The 14,210-nt window shown below is 36.5% G+C and overlaps 1 pseudogene; it reads left to right on the forward strand.

Moving 5' to 3' along the window:
• The first annotated feature begins 4,396 nt into the window (after positions 1–4,396).
• The window catches only part of LOC119530229, a 42,286-nt pseudogene continuing 32,472 nt past the window's right edge, over positions 4,397–14,210 (forward strand).

A 14,210-nucleotide genomic window follows, 5' to 3' on the forward strand; every position in this document is an offset into this window, starting at 1 on the left:
GTCCAAGGTCAGAGACAGTAAAGGTTGTGTGGTTGGCACTAAGAAATCCATGCTTTTAAAAAAGCTTCCCCAAGAGATACTTATGTCATCTCTTGACTGTATTATTGTGATATTTTTCCAATTCATCTTCCTGTTTTTGTTATTATCTCTGTTAACTTTTCTGTTCTCAAAATGTGATTCCTGGAAGGGTAGCATCAGCATTTCCTGGGAACTTGAGAGAAATGAAAATTATCTGGCTCACCCCAGACTTAATGAATCAGAAACTCTGGGCCTGGGGACTGATGATCTGCATTTCAACAGTCTCCCTCAATCCCAATCCCCATGATTATTATGATGCATACTAAAATTCAGGAACCACTGCTCTCTTTTATTCTTTAAAAAACATCCAAAATGATCCAGTTAAAATGTAAGTCAAATCATGTCACTCTTCTACGCAGAAACTTCCAATTGTTTCCTGTGTCTCTGAGAGTAAAATCAAGGTCCTGAAAATGACATAGAGGACCCTAAATGATCCTTGCCCCCATTTCTTCCTCATTTCCTTGTCAGTTTCTGATCTCTTTGCTTAAAAAGCTTTTAAAAATACTGTCTTCATGTATTTACTCAAATGTTAACTTGTCAGTGAGGACTTCCTTATCTACAATATCTAAGAGGGTCAACCATTCCCATGTTCTTCCTGTTCTCCAACCTGCTTTTTCTTCCTAACACTTATCACTACTTAATAAACTATATATTTTACTTCTTTATATTGTTATTGCCTGGCTGGTCCTAACAGAATGTAAGCCCTAGAGGGCAGAGATTTTTTTTTCTGTTCTGCTCTGATATGTTAGAACAGCACATGGTGGAGGATAAATAAAGATGTGTTGAATAAATAAATGGTTGGATATGTAGACCTGGTTAAGGACTACTCTAGTGGGAAGACACAAAAATATGATAAAATCCTTTACAATGGGATTTCTTTTGCGTGGCCCTTGATTTAGTTTTCCACGGCTGCTGTAACAAAGTACCCCGGACTAGTTGGCTGAAACAACAGGAATTTATTTTCTCAATTTTAGAGGTTATTAGTCCAAAATAAAGGTGTCAGTAGAGTCATGCTTTCTTTGAGGTCTGCAGCATTCTGGCTGTGGTTTGCAGGCAATCCATGTCAATAGCTGTCTCCATCAAATGGCCATCTCTCTTATTTGTCTCCTCCTAGTGTGGCCAAATTTACTCTGTTTATAAAGACTCCAGTCCTATTGGATTAAGCACCCCACCCCAATTCAGTTTTGCTTCTCTTTAATTAAAAATATCATTAAAGATCTTACTTAGAAATGGGTTCACATCCACAGGATATGGGGTTAAGATTTGAACATGTCTTTTTAGGGGATACAATTCAATCCATAAAAGCCCTCATTCCCTAAATCTTTTCAATTTACTTAGGAACATAAAATGAAATTTTAATTGTGCAGGCAAATGATTAGGACAAAATGTTAATTTGGTGTTGAAATGAGGTATGTCTCAGAGAACTTTGTTTTTCTTACTCACCAGTGAGTCATTCTCTCAGGAGGTGACATGGGTTAGTACTTCTTGAACTTTATTTTACCTACAAAACAACTGGAAATCTTGTAGAAATTGAAATTTTTGAATCAGAATTCCTGGGGTGGGGTCTAAGAATCTACATTTCAACACCTCTGTGATGACAGTATTGTTGGTCCTAGGGCCACATTGTGACTAGTAAAAATCTATATGACAAGCTCAGTATTCCTCTTTTGGCAGCGAGTCTTATTTCTCTAGATCCTTAGACAAAAGCCTTGCCTCTCCTTTGATTTTCTTGTATATTGCTCTCATTGAATATTCTTTCCTTATATATTGACACCCTGATGTAAAGCATGAACTCTCCTTTTGGGATCAAATATATTTTAAAAAATTACCTTAATTGTAGATAATGGGTTTGACGAGTTTGCTCTTGGAAGCTGAAAAAGAGTAAGGATAAAACTGGGCTTTCATCATCAGTGGTACACTAATTAAACTTGATATATTGGAAAAAGTTCTGCACTGGCATTGGCTTTGAGCAAGCTGTTAAACTCCCCCCATGTCTCCTCATTCTTCATTTTTAAATGGTGTATTTAAGCACAAAATCTCTGAATTCTTTGTTATTCCAATACATCTTATTTTCTTCATTGTTCAGAGTTAAGAGCTTATTCAATATGGTGATCTGCTAGAGATATGCAATCATGTGCTAAGAACTTAAGACATAAAAATAACATTGAATCAATGAATATGTAAAATTCCATTGACTGCAATTTTCCTTGTGTTTTGTATTTAGAAGAACAATAAATCCTTTTTTTTTTTTTTGTAGCTATCAAACTTTCTGTTTACTTACTAGAATCAGTAAAAATTCAGCCTCATTCCTCTGTTAAAGGGTCAGTGTTATCATAATTTATCAATATCTCCATTACCTGCAATATCCTTATTCATAAAAATAAAACCTGAAATATTTTGTTTAATTACCTCTGATAAGGAAAGGAATAATTACAAAATAAGATGCAAGTTAATTCATAGATATATATATGTATATATATATGTGTGTGTGTATATATATATATATATTTATATACTATAACGACTTTGGTCAATTGGTAGATAAACTGCTAAGATGATTCTTGTGAGGTCTCAACTGCCAGTCTATTATATGCATCAGTACGATTTAATGGAAATGATGGTAGCTTGGTACCCAGAAGACCCAAATTCTAATCATGATGTTGACACTAAGGTTTGTGTGACTGGGCAAATAGCTTCACTTCTCTGGGATTCAATTTTCTCATTTATAAAGAAAATATCTTGGATATAAGTGGTTTAAAATGGACTTTTCTCCAAGGTCATATTCAGCTCATATTGTATAAAACATACTTCTATAATTTTAAGCAGGTAGTAAAATTATTTTTAATTAAAGTTTTTCAGATAAGATATAAAACAATACTTAGGGTGTGGGAGTACTAAAGAAAATGAAGGTTGACTTGAGAATTTTAAAACAAAGAACAGGAGTCTAGAAGAGCAGCAGAAACTTCAACAAATGACATTAATGTGGGAGTAAGAGTAAATAATAAAGGAAAATACAGCAAGATACCTGAAGGCTTAGATCATTTTAATGCTAAATGATGAAAGCTAGTTCAAAATAGCTCTAAATCAGAATTGTGACACATCTTTGCAAAAGGGAATATCAAACAATTGCATATCATTAAGTTGAGATAACTAAAAGTAAAAAGGTGATATCATTAAATGTGAGTGATAAGTTATAATAAGAATATATATATATATTTACATTGTAACACTAGAAAGAAAGACCAATTATAATGAAGTAGAGAGAAAGTTTGAAGAGACACTGAGCACTGCAAATATCAGTAATTTAAAATATGAAGAAACTAGGAGAAAGAATATTAGAAGTGTTATACTAATAAAACTATAAATGGTTTCCATTAGGAATAATTTATTTCCAAAAAAGAGAAAACTTTGCCTATTTTCCAAAGGTCAGGAAACTTCTTAGAAATTATTTTCCATGCTCTCATTCAATTGTACATTATTTGAGTAGGCAGGTAAAGTAAGAAAGCCCCTCCTCTCCTGTGTTTTGAAACAAAAGTCATATTTTTTTCATCCATACTAATATGCATTGTTGAAAACAAATTGCTGGCAGATAACCAATTGGCAGTTGTGCCTCCACAAATTCTTAACATTAAGACATGCAATCAGCACCTAAAATCCTCCATAGGATAATCTTGCATAGGACAACATGGGAATGCAGGGAAACAGACCCAACCAGAGTTGATACATGCTGTTTAAGATGCCCTTCTGCAATTTACTTTCACTCAACTTTTCACAAAGTTGCTCTTGATAGTCATTTAATCTTATTTCATTTGTATGAAGGTGCGTACATGTTTTAGTACATGTATATGCATGTGTTTGGGGAGCTGAAATAAAAATAAAAAATGGAGATATTTTCCCCGGTAACTTTCACACCTCCTTATCATTGGAGATTGAGGATTAATAATTGGGTCTTTTCTTAAGTCAATGCAGAGTTTTGGACCAAATGATAAATAAGTCCCAAGAATCAAATTGATAGAGATCAGTGAATAAATTCCATTAGAAGTAAAGAAGACTAAAGAATGAGAGTTGCATCAGTGGGCAAATAGACTTTCTAATCACTGCTCATCCCACTCTTCACCCCCACTGTCTTTGGCAGAACTGGATACCAATTAAGTCCCTGTGAGGGCAAGAGAAAAACAAATGGGCATGAGCAATATGAGGTCTTGCATTTTGTTCAATCAGATAGATGAAGAGTTACGGGTTGTAGGAGGCTGCAAGTTTCCTTCCTAATTGACCCTTCTAGGGGTGAAGTAGAGACATTCCTTCCCATCTATGGGAAATGCGAGATGAGTTCCCAACCCTTGTTCCCAAAAATTTAGTACTAGCCCAGATTGGGATCTCTCAGGAGCAGCAAAACAACATAGTAATGGTATTGACATTTGAGTAAACTTGATTCCAACTACAAAATTTTTATATTCTTTTTTTTTAAATGTCTTTACTTTTAACCTTTCCCTTTCATCATAAGGGTAATCCACACACATATATATATATATCTACACACACACACATACACACACACACACACACATATATATATATATATAAATTTTTTTTTTTTCCCAATCACACATGACAATCTTTTCTCTTGGTTGTAGTTGTTAGTCCACATACTTTTGATGTCATCACTGATATACTGGGTATTGATCTATCATCTTTTTTTTCATTTTCTATTGGTCTCATATGCATTATGTCCCATATGCATTCTCTTCTTTCTTTTCTTGTCTTGAATTAATAGAGATATTTTGTTGTTTTTATTTCATTATACCTCTCAATTAACTTGTTAGGCTTACAGTATATAATTCTTTTCATAGAGCATACTGTAGAAATTGTAGCAAGTATCCTCGGCATATTTCATTCTAGTAGAAATTAGTGTTTTCACCACTTTCAAGGAGCTTACAACACTTAAATCCATTTATGTTTTTCCTGCCCTTTTGTTATTGTAGTCATGGTTTTATTTATTCACAAATTTTAGCTTATGTTTTACAGACATTTTCATTACTTTTAATTCAATGTGCATTTATTTACATCACTTTAAATGTTGTGACATTATCTTCTTCATTTCATTGTAGAATCGGTTTCTTTTTTGAAGGAAAGGTATTGTGTGTGTGTGTGTGTGAGCTTGTGTGCCTGTGTGTGTGTCTTCATTATATCTTGGGCTGTGTTCTAGTTTGCTAATGCTGCCATTATGCAAAATACCAGAAATGGATTGGCTTTTTTTGAAAAAAAAACAAACAAAACATATTTGTACCTTTTATTATAATCGTTGAGCACCGTAGGTTTCCCTGAGTTATAGTCCCAGTCTTTATCCTTTGTCTTTTGTTCTGGTGTCCCACATGGTCCAACCTTCCTCTTTCAACCATACTCACAGTCATCGTTGTTCAGTGCACTCATATTGCTGAGCTACTATCTCCCAAAATTGTTTTCCAAACCTCTCACTCCTGTCTTTTCTTTTCTGTCTGCAGTGCTTCCTTTAGTGTTTCCTGTAGAGCAGATATCTTGTCCACAAATTCTGTCATTGTCTATTTGTCAGAGAATATTTTAAGCTCTTCCTCATATTTGAAGGATAGTTTTGCTGGACATAGGATTCTTGGTTGGTGATTTTTCTCTTTCTGTATCTTAAATTTATCACCCACTTCCTACTTGCCTCCATGGTTTCTATTGAGAAATCTGCATATAGTCTTATCAAACTTCCTTTGTATGCTTTCAGTATTCTCTTTTTATCTTTGACATTTGGAAATCTGATTATTAAGTGTCTGGGCATAGACCTATTCAGATCTATTATGTTTGGGGTAACTGAGTTTCTTGGATCTGTAATTTTATGTCTTTCATAAGAGATGGGAAATTTTCATTGATTATTTCCTCTATTATTGCTTCTGTCCCTTTTCCCTTTTCTTCTTCTGGAACACCAATGACATGTACACTCTTGCTTTTCATTTTGTCCTTAGTTCCTGGAGACATTGCTCATATTTTTCCATTCTTTTCTCTGTCTGTTCTTTTGTGTGTAGACTTTCAGGTGCCTTGTTCTCCAGTTCCTGAGTGTTTTATTCTTCCTCTTGAGATCTGCTGTTGTATGTTTCCATTGTGTCTTTCATCTCTTGTGTTGTGCCTTTCATTTCCATAGATTCTGCCAATTGGTTTTTCGAACTTTCACTTTCTACTTTATGTACACCCAGTGTTTTCATTATATGGTTCATCTCTTTCACCATATCTTCCCTAAACTTTTTTTTCTTTTTTTTATGGAAGCATATTACAATGTTACTGTTGACCATAGACTCCAGTTTGCTTTGATTGTGTTTTTTTTTTTCCCAAATACCATCCCTTTTTCAACAGTCTGCACGGTTGACATTCATTTGTTCTCCCTTCCCTAAATGTTTTGAATTGACTTATTATTAGTTTCTTCAATTCCTGTACCTCAGTTGAAGTGTAAGTTTGTTCCTTTGACTGGACCAAAACTTCATTTTTCTTAGTGTAGGTTGTAGTTTTCTGTTGTCTAGGCATGGTTTCCTTGGTTACCCCAATCAGGTTTTCCCAGACCAGAATAGGCTCAGGTCCCAGAAGGAAGAAATATTCAGTATCTGGATTCCCTGGGGGTGTGTCTTAGAAAATTGGTATACCCTGTGATGCCTCAGGTCACTGTGCTTTTCTGCCCAGCATGTGGTGCCTGTCAGCCTGTAACTCCAAGTTGGTGTAAGGAGGTGTGGCCCATGACTGTTTTCCCCCAGGCTGTGGGATCTGATTCTGAATGGAAGACAGGTAGTAGAGCTGGGTCCACCCCTTTCCTCTTAGGGAAGATAACCCCCTGGGGAGACATCATCAGAATTTGAAGAGACTTTGCCTGTGCTATCTCCACCCTTGTCTGGGTCAGAGTGCTGGGAACTGAAAATGGCTGAGGCTTTCTCCACTACACCAAAAGAGGAACAGAAAGCCCCCTTCAGGACCAGTCGGTGGCCACCTCTGGCCCTCCAAGGTCAATAGTCACCCAAAGCCTCTGTCTGCTTGTTGGGGATTTGTAGCTCATAGCAGTCCATTCTTGTTAATTAAAACCCCAGTTGGAGCACAGCTGAGCTATATTTGCTTGTTGGAAGAGAGCTTCTCTCTAGCACACCAGGCTTTGCAGCTCAGCATGTGGGGGGAGGGGGCTCCTGGCTTGCATCCACAGTTTTTACTTACAGATTTTATGCTGCAATCTTGGATATTCCTCCCAATTCAGGTTGGTATATGATGAGTGGATGGTCACATTTGTCCCCCTGCAGTTATTCTGGATTATTTTCTAGTTCTTCCTGGTTATTTATTAGCTGTTCCAGGGGAAATACCTAGCTTCCACTCCTCTCTTTGACACCATCTTAGATCCTCTTTGGTTGCCTTTTATAATGGGGATTTATTAAGTTACAAATTTATAGTGCTAATGCCATAAAAATGTCCAAACTAAGATATCAACTTGAGGATGCCTTCACTGAGGAAAGACCAATGGCATCCAGAACATCTCTGTCATCTGAAGAGGCACATAGCTGGCATCTGCTCTTCCTTTTCTCCTGGGTTGTGTTTCAAAGTGGCTTTCTCCAAAATGTCTCTGGGATTCTGTCTCTCTTAGCTTCTCTCAACTTTATGCTTGGTTCTCCTGGGGAATTTATCTCTAAGCATCTGGAAGTCCTCCCTTAGCTTCTCTGGGGCAAATTCTGGGTTTCAACTCTTAGCTCAGGATTTCCAAACATCCTTCTGTCTGAATCTCCAAGCATCTAGGTCTTTGTCGGCTCTTAGCTTCTCCCAAGAGCAAACTTTGGATAAGATATCTTAACATCTCTCCAAAATGTCTCTCTCAACTTCTCTGTGCTCCTTCTCTCCATGAGCTCTCATAAAGAACTCCAGTGATCTAATTAAGACCTACCCAGAATGGGTGGGGTCACACCTCCATGGAAATGATCTAGTCAAAGGTCTCACACACAGTTGGCTGTGTCACATCTCCATGGAAACGTTCAATCAAAAGTTTCCACCCAACAAGATTGGGTTAAAAGTTCTTGGCTCTTCTGGGTTCCACAATGTTTTCAAACCAGCACAGGCCATCAACCATTTTACTATGATGCACTTAGGTACCGTTTTCTTTGTGTTTATCCTTCTTGGGGTTTGCAGTACTTCTTAAACCTTTTTCATGTTATTTCCTGTCAATTTTGAGAAATTCTCCTCTATTACTTCTCCCCTTTCCTCTCTCAGCTTTCATTTCTGAGACTCTATAAGAATGTACTTTTGGGTTTTTATTTTGTCTCTGTTTGTTACATTTTCCACTCTTTTATTTCTCCATTCTTTAGCCTATATGTTTTCTTCTGACCAATTTCCAGGTTATTAGCCCTTTCTTCTGCCACATCAAATCTGTAGTTAAACACATCTATTGAGTTATTTTCAATTGCAGACTTTTGTTTTCCTTTTAGATATTACATATATTTATTTAATTTTTAAAATATTCCAATTATTTGGTAAAATTTCTATCTTTCTTTTATTCTCTTAAACATATAATTACAATTATTTTAAAGGATTATGCCTTCTAAATTGAATACTAAACCTCTGTAGATCTTATTTGAATTTTTGACCTGGTATATAGAATATAACTAGTCTCTATCTGTATAATTCCTCTCAAGAGTGCATTTATCCTGGAGGTGGGGCAAGATGGCAGCATAAGGATGTGTGGAATTTAGTTAGTCGTCTAGAGTAGCTAGTAAACAGCCAGGAACAAGTAAATAGTCTGGAACAACTCTTTGGGGGACATCTGTGACCAGACTGCATCATACACCAGTGTAAAATGGATGAAAGGGCTTAGACCACAGACAATAACTGTAAGTAAAGCCCCCAAATGGCAGAGGGTGGCACCCCTCCCCCATTGGCATTGCAGGCTGAGTTGGAACACTTCCCTGTGGGAAAAAGAAGCAGTCTCTACTAGGAGAAAGGGAATGTAGCTCAACCAAGCTCCAGTCATGGTTTTAACTATGATTGGACTACTGAATACAAGTGAAGCCCACAGATAAACCTGGAGCAACAGGAAAGTAACCCTGATGTCTCTCTAGGTAGAGAAGAGGTGGGGCTGAAGGAAGAAATAATAAATAAATAAATAAATAAATAAATACATAAATAAATAAAAATAAAGGCATTTGGAGTCAAGTGAGCACAGAATACTGGAAAAGAGGTGTGCAAAGAAAAGGGGCACATAAACCCAGGTACCATCTACAAGTCTTGACTGGTGAAACTGGGGTGCTGAGGATTGGCTCTGAAATAGGATTTTCTTTTCTTTTCCTCTATTTTTTAAAACTATTCTACATATTTCAGTAGAGAAAGCCTCAGGACTTTTCAATTTTCAGTGCTGACCCAGGCAATGATAGAGTTAAGATAAGTCTGAGAGGCAAAGTAAGGAGTAAAGTGAAAGAGATAATTCCCTAAAGGGTATATCTTGCTCAAGAAAAGTGGGGGCTAGGGCCCAGCTCAAGTGGCATCCCTCCTTCAGACAATTCAAATTCCAGGGGCTGGAACAAAACAACAAAAACAGAAAAAGCTTAAGCCTGACTTCTGACTGACCCTGGTCTAAACCATGACCCTGGCAGAGACACGGTCAGCTGAGAATTAAAGGCACTGCACCTCTGTACACCGGTGGGGAGAGCTCTGTGCTGACAATCACCACCTGATGGGCAGGATAGGAATAGAACAGAGTCTAGAGGACTCACAGAAAAGTCTGGGAACCTGCTGGTTTCATCCTTTTCCTGAGACCTAGGTTTGTATGGTCTGGGAAAATCTGTTTAGGGTCAGTCATATCTGGGTTGAGCATCTTCAAAAGTAAAAGTTCCATATATGCAGGGCAAGAACTAGAATAATAAGAGCTGAAAAATTCTGATCACTTAAACAGAAGCTATGCTAAATGTCTGGAATAAGCTGAACTGAATGCCAAAGAACAGATATAAAACAAAGCCAACCAATAAGAAAGCCCTAAGTTAAAGAGTGAAAACAACCTCTATAATAAACTAATCAAGGAAACCAGATCCCTAGACACCAACAAAAAATTATGAGTCACACTAGGGAAAGCCAAGATATGACCCAGTCCAGGGAACAAACTAACACTTCAAATGAGACACAAGAGTTGAAACAACTAATTGAAGATGTTCAAACAAACATACTAAATCAACTCAAAAACCAAATCAGTTAGTTAAAGGAAGACATGGCAAAGGTGATGAACAATATAAAGAAGACATTGGGCAAACATAAGTCATAACTCAAAAGTTTGAAAAAACAATTAGCAGAAATTTGGGGAAAGCAAGGCTCAATAGAAGAGATGGAAAACACAATGGAGACTTACAATAGCAGATTTCAAGAGGCAGAAGAAAGGATTAGGAACTGGAAGACAGAACATCTAAAATCCTACATACGAAAGAGCAGTTAGGGAAAAGTGTGGAAAAATATGAGTCGGTTCTCAGGAAATTGACAGACAATATGAAGTGTATCAATATACCTGTCATGGGTGTCCCAGAAGGAGAAGAAAAGGTGCAGAATGAATAGTGGAGGAAATAATCATTGAAAACTTCCCATCTCTTATGAAAGACATAGAATTACTGATTCAAGAAATGCAGTGTACCCCAAACAGAATGGATACAAATAGACCTACTGCAAGACACTTACATCAGATTGTTTAATGTCAAAGAAAGAGAGAATTAATAAAGCAGCAAGAGAAAAGCAAACCATCACATACAACTCGGTAAGACTATGAGTGGATTTCTCAGCAGAAATTGTGGTGGCAAGAAGGCAGTTCTATGATATCTTTAAGAATCTGAAGGAGAAAAATGTCAAGCAAGAATTTTATATCTGGCAACACTGCCCTTCAACATGAAAGATGGTTTAAAATATTTTCATACGTACAAACACTGAGAGAGTTTGTGAACAAGACACCTGTCTTACAAGAAATACTATAAGGAGAACTACAGGAAGATAAGAAAAGAGAGGAGAGAGAGGTTTAGAGAAGAGTGTAGAAATGAATACTATCAATAAGGGTAAAAAGAGAAAGCAAAACTAAAAATACAAAATGGTAGCCAGTAGCACAATATTGTAAGTACACTGCAGAAAGCTGAGTGTGAGTAGGGTTGGAAGAGGAAGGCTAGGGGCATGTGTGACACCAGAAGGAAAGATAGAAGAAAAGTACTGGGATGATATAACTTAGTGAAACCCAGAGTGGACAATGATGGTGATTAAATGTACAAATATAAGAATGTTTTTACATGAAGGAGAATAAATGAATGTCAAAATTGCACGGTGTTAAAAATGGGATGGTATATGGAAAAAAACAATCAATGCAAATTAGAGGCTATAGTTAACAGCATCACTGTAATATCCTTCCATAAAATGTAACAAAGACAATATACCAAAGCAAAATGTCAATAATAGTGGGATATAAGGGAGGTGTATGGGATTCTTGGTGTTATTATTGCTGTTTTTTCTTTTTATTTCATTTTAGTTTTTATTTTTTATTTATACTTCATTTTTTTCCTCATTTCTTTTGCAGAATAAATAGAAATGTCCTCATATAGATTGTGGTGGTGAATACATAACTATGTGTGATTACACTAGGAACCATTGATTGTTTACTTAGGATTGATTGTATGGTATGTGACTAAAAGTGTTTAAAAAATAATCATAAAGTTACAAAGTTTGGAGAAATTGTGGAGTGAGGGATGTACCTATTTACTGTTGGTAGGGAAGTAGAATGGTATAGCCCCTCTGGAAGGCAGTGTGGTGTTTCCAGAGGAGGCCAAGTATAGGGTTGCAATATAATCCTGCAATCCTGTTATTAGGTGTATATTTGGAAGAACTGAAAACAGGAACATGAGTGGACATTTGCACATTGGTGTTTATGGCAGCAGTATTTGCAATTTGCAATGGTTGGGGGTGTTCCAAGGGTGCATTGAACGGTGTACTGTGGTGCATGCATACAATGGAATGTTGAGTGGCTGCAAGAAGGAATGATGAGGCATGCAAGTAGATTAAAGAACCTTGAGGACAGTATGTTGAGTGAAATAAACCAGAAAAAAAGACTAATAATATAATGCCTCACCAATATGGTCTAAATATAATGTGCAAACTCTGCAAATTGAATTTGAGAGCATAAATTATCAGGGGAATGCTTATTGCAAAGGTTACCAGATTGTAAGCTCTTACATAAGCCTCATCTATTCCTGAGTTGCTATGGTTATTTCTAAATTCTGAGATGCTGGACTCTTGGTGCACAACCTGGTCATTCCCTGGCACTTCAGGTATCTGTGTGACACCTGAGTTTTAGAGCTAGAGTTCTGCAGCTATGAAAGTCAGGATTATCCCACACAGCAACTGTTAAAATAACTGAAAAAGGGATCAGACTCCAATTAGAGATACAAATGAACCTGAACTGGTTAAGACTAAGGCAGACCAGACTAAAGGGTGAAGGATGATATTGATGGTGTTTTAAAACTTCAATTTCTGCATGAGACCAAAGTAAGAAATGTTTATTTCATGCAAAATTTATATTTTCTCTACCACACCATCTAATTTAACTTGTGTGGTCAGCTTATTTGAACACCATAATTACATGGAACCTCATATAGGGAGGGAGATCTTACTGGTTTGTACAAGTTAGTGTGATTCTCTGATACATCCCAGAGTAATTTGAGCAGAGAATAAAAAATATATTTGCACAGCCCCTTTGATGGAGGAAGGAAAAATGTGGAAATATTAATCTTTCACACCTGGAAATTCCTGATATTCTTGCAAGCATTGGGGACTACCAATTTAATAGGCCAACCCCTCAATCTCAGGGCTTGCACTTAGAAACTCATTCCTGCAAAGGAGAAGATAAGCCTACTTATAATTATGCCTAAGAGTCACCTGCAGAGAATCTCTTTTGTTGCTCAGATGTGACCTCTCTGTCTAAGCCAACTTGGCAAATGAACTCACTGCCCTCCCTCCCTACATGGAACATGACTCCCAGAGGTGAAATTCTCCCTGACAATGTGGGACATGATTCCCAGGGATGAGCTGAAAACTTTCTTGGACCAAAATGAGGAAAAGAAATGAAACAAAATAGAGTTCCATGGCTGAAAGATTTCAAATGGAGTAGAGCGGTCATTCTGGAGGTTATTCTTATTATATAAATATCCCTTTGTAGCTTTTAGTGTATTAGAATAGATAGAAGGAAATATCTGAAGCTGTTGAACTGTATAATTATACAGCTCTTAACATGTGATTGTATAATTGTGAAAACCTTGCAACTGACACTTCCTTTATTCAGTGTATGGACAGATGAGTAAGAAAACAAAGACAAAGAATAAATAACTAATAGAAGGGGTTAAGGAGTATGAGATGTTTTGGTTGTTCTTTTTAATTTTAATTTTTATTGTTATTTAGAATTTTTTATTGTTATTTGGAATAATTTTTTGGAGTAATGAAAATGTTCAAAAATTGTGGTGATGAATGCACAACTATATGATGATACTGTGAATCATTGATTGTTCACTTTGGATGACTATCTGGTGTGTGACTATATCTCAATAAAATTGCATTAAAAAAAGAGTGCATTTATTCTAAACTTGCATAGACAGTTGAGTGAGGGAAGAACACCTTAATCTAGTAAAAGACTAAGCTGATTTATGAGTTGGGCTAAGTGTTCTGTAAGGCTCAATCCATTCCTACCACTTCTATGCCATATTTTTTCTGGCTCACCATCTGTAAAAGAAGCAATAAAATTATAGCGCATTAGATGTGAGAGGTACCTTGAAGTTCATTAACTAAATGTTCATGTTATGGTAGAAATACCAAGGGAATATGTATGAGTTGCTGAGATTTCACACAGATAATAAATAGAAATTTCAGAACTGTAACCCAATCATCCTGTTCTTAAAATTCCTGAAGTGGTGAACTTTGCACTCTTGTAGCACTAGTCGATATCCTACTGCCTTACAAAAAATCTATTCCAGTTAACTTAAACTGATGTATAAGTTATTAGTTTTATGATCTAACTCATAAATTTATTGGGAATTCTGGAGCACCCAATTCAGAAAATACATGGGATCTATAAAAGGCAGCAGGGAATATGGACA

This window comes from Choloepus didactylus, chromosome 3 (genome assembly GCF_015220235.1).
Source record: "Choloepus didactylus isolate mChoDid1 chromosome 3, mChoDid1.pri, whole genome shotgun sequence".
NCBI lineage: Eukaryota > Metazoa > Chordata > Mammalia > Pilosa > Megalonychidae > Choloepus > Choloepus didactylus.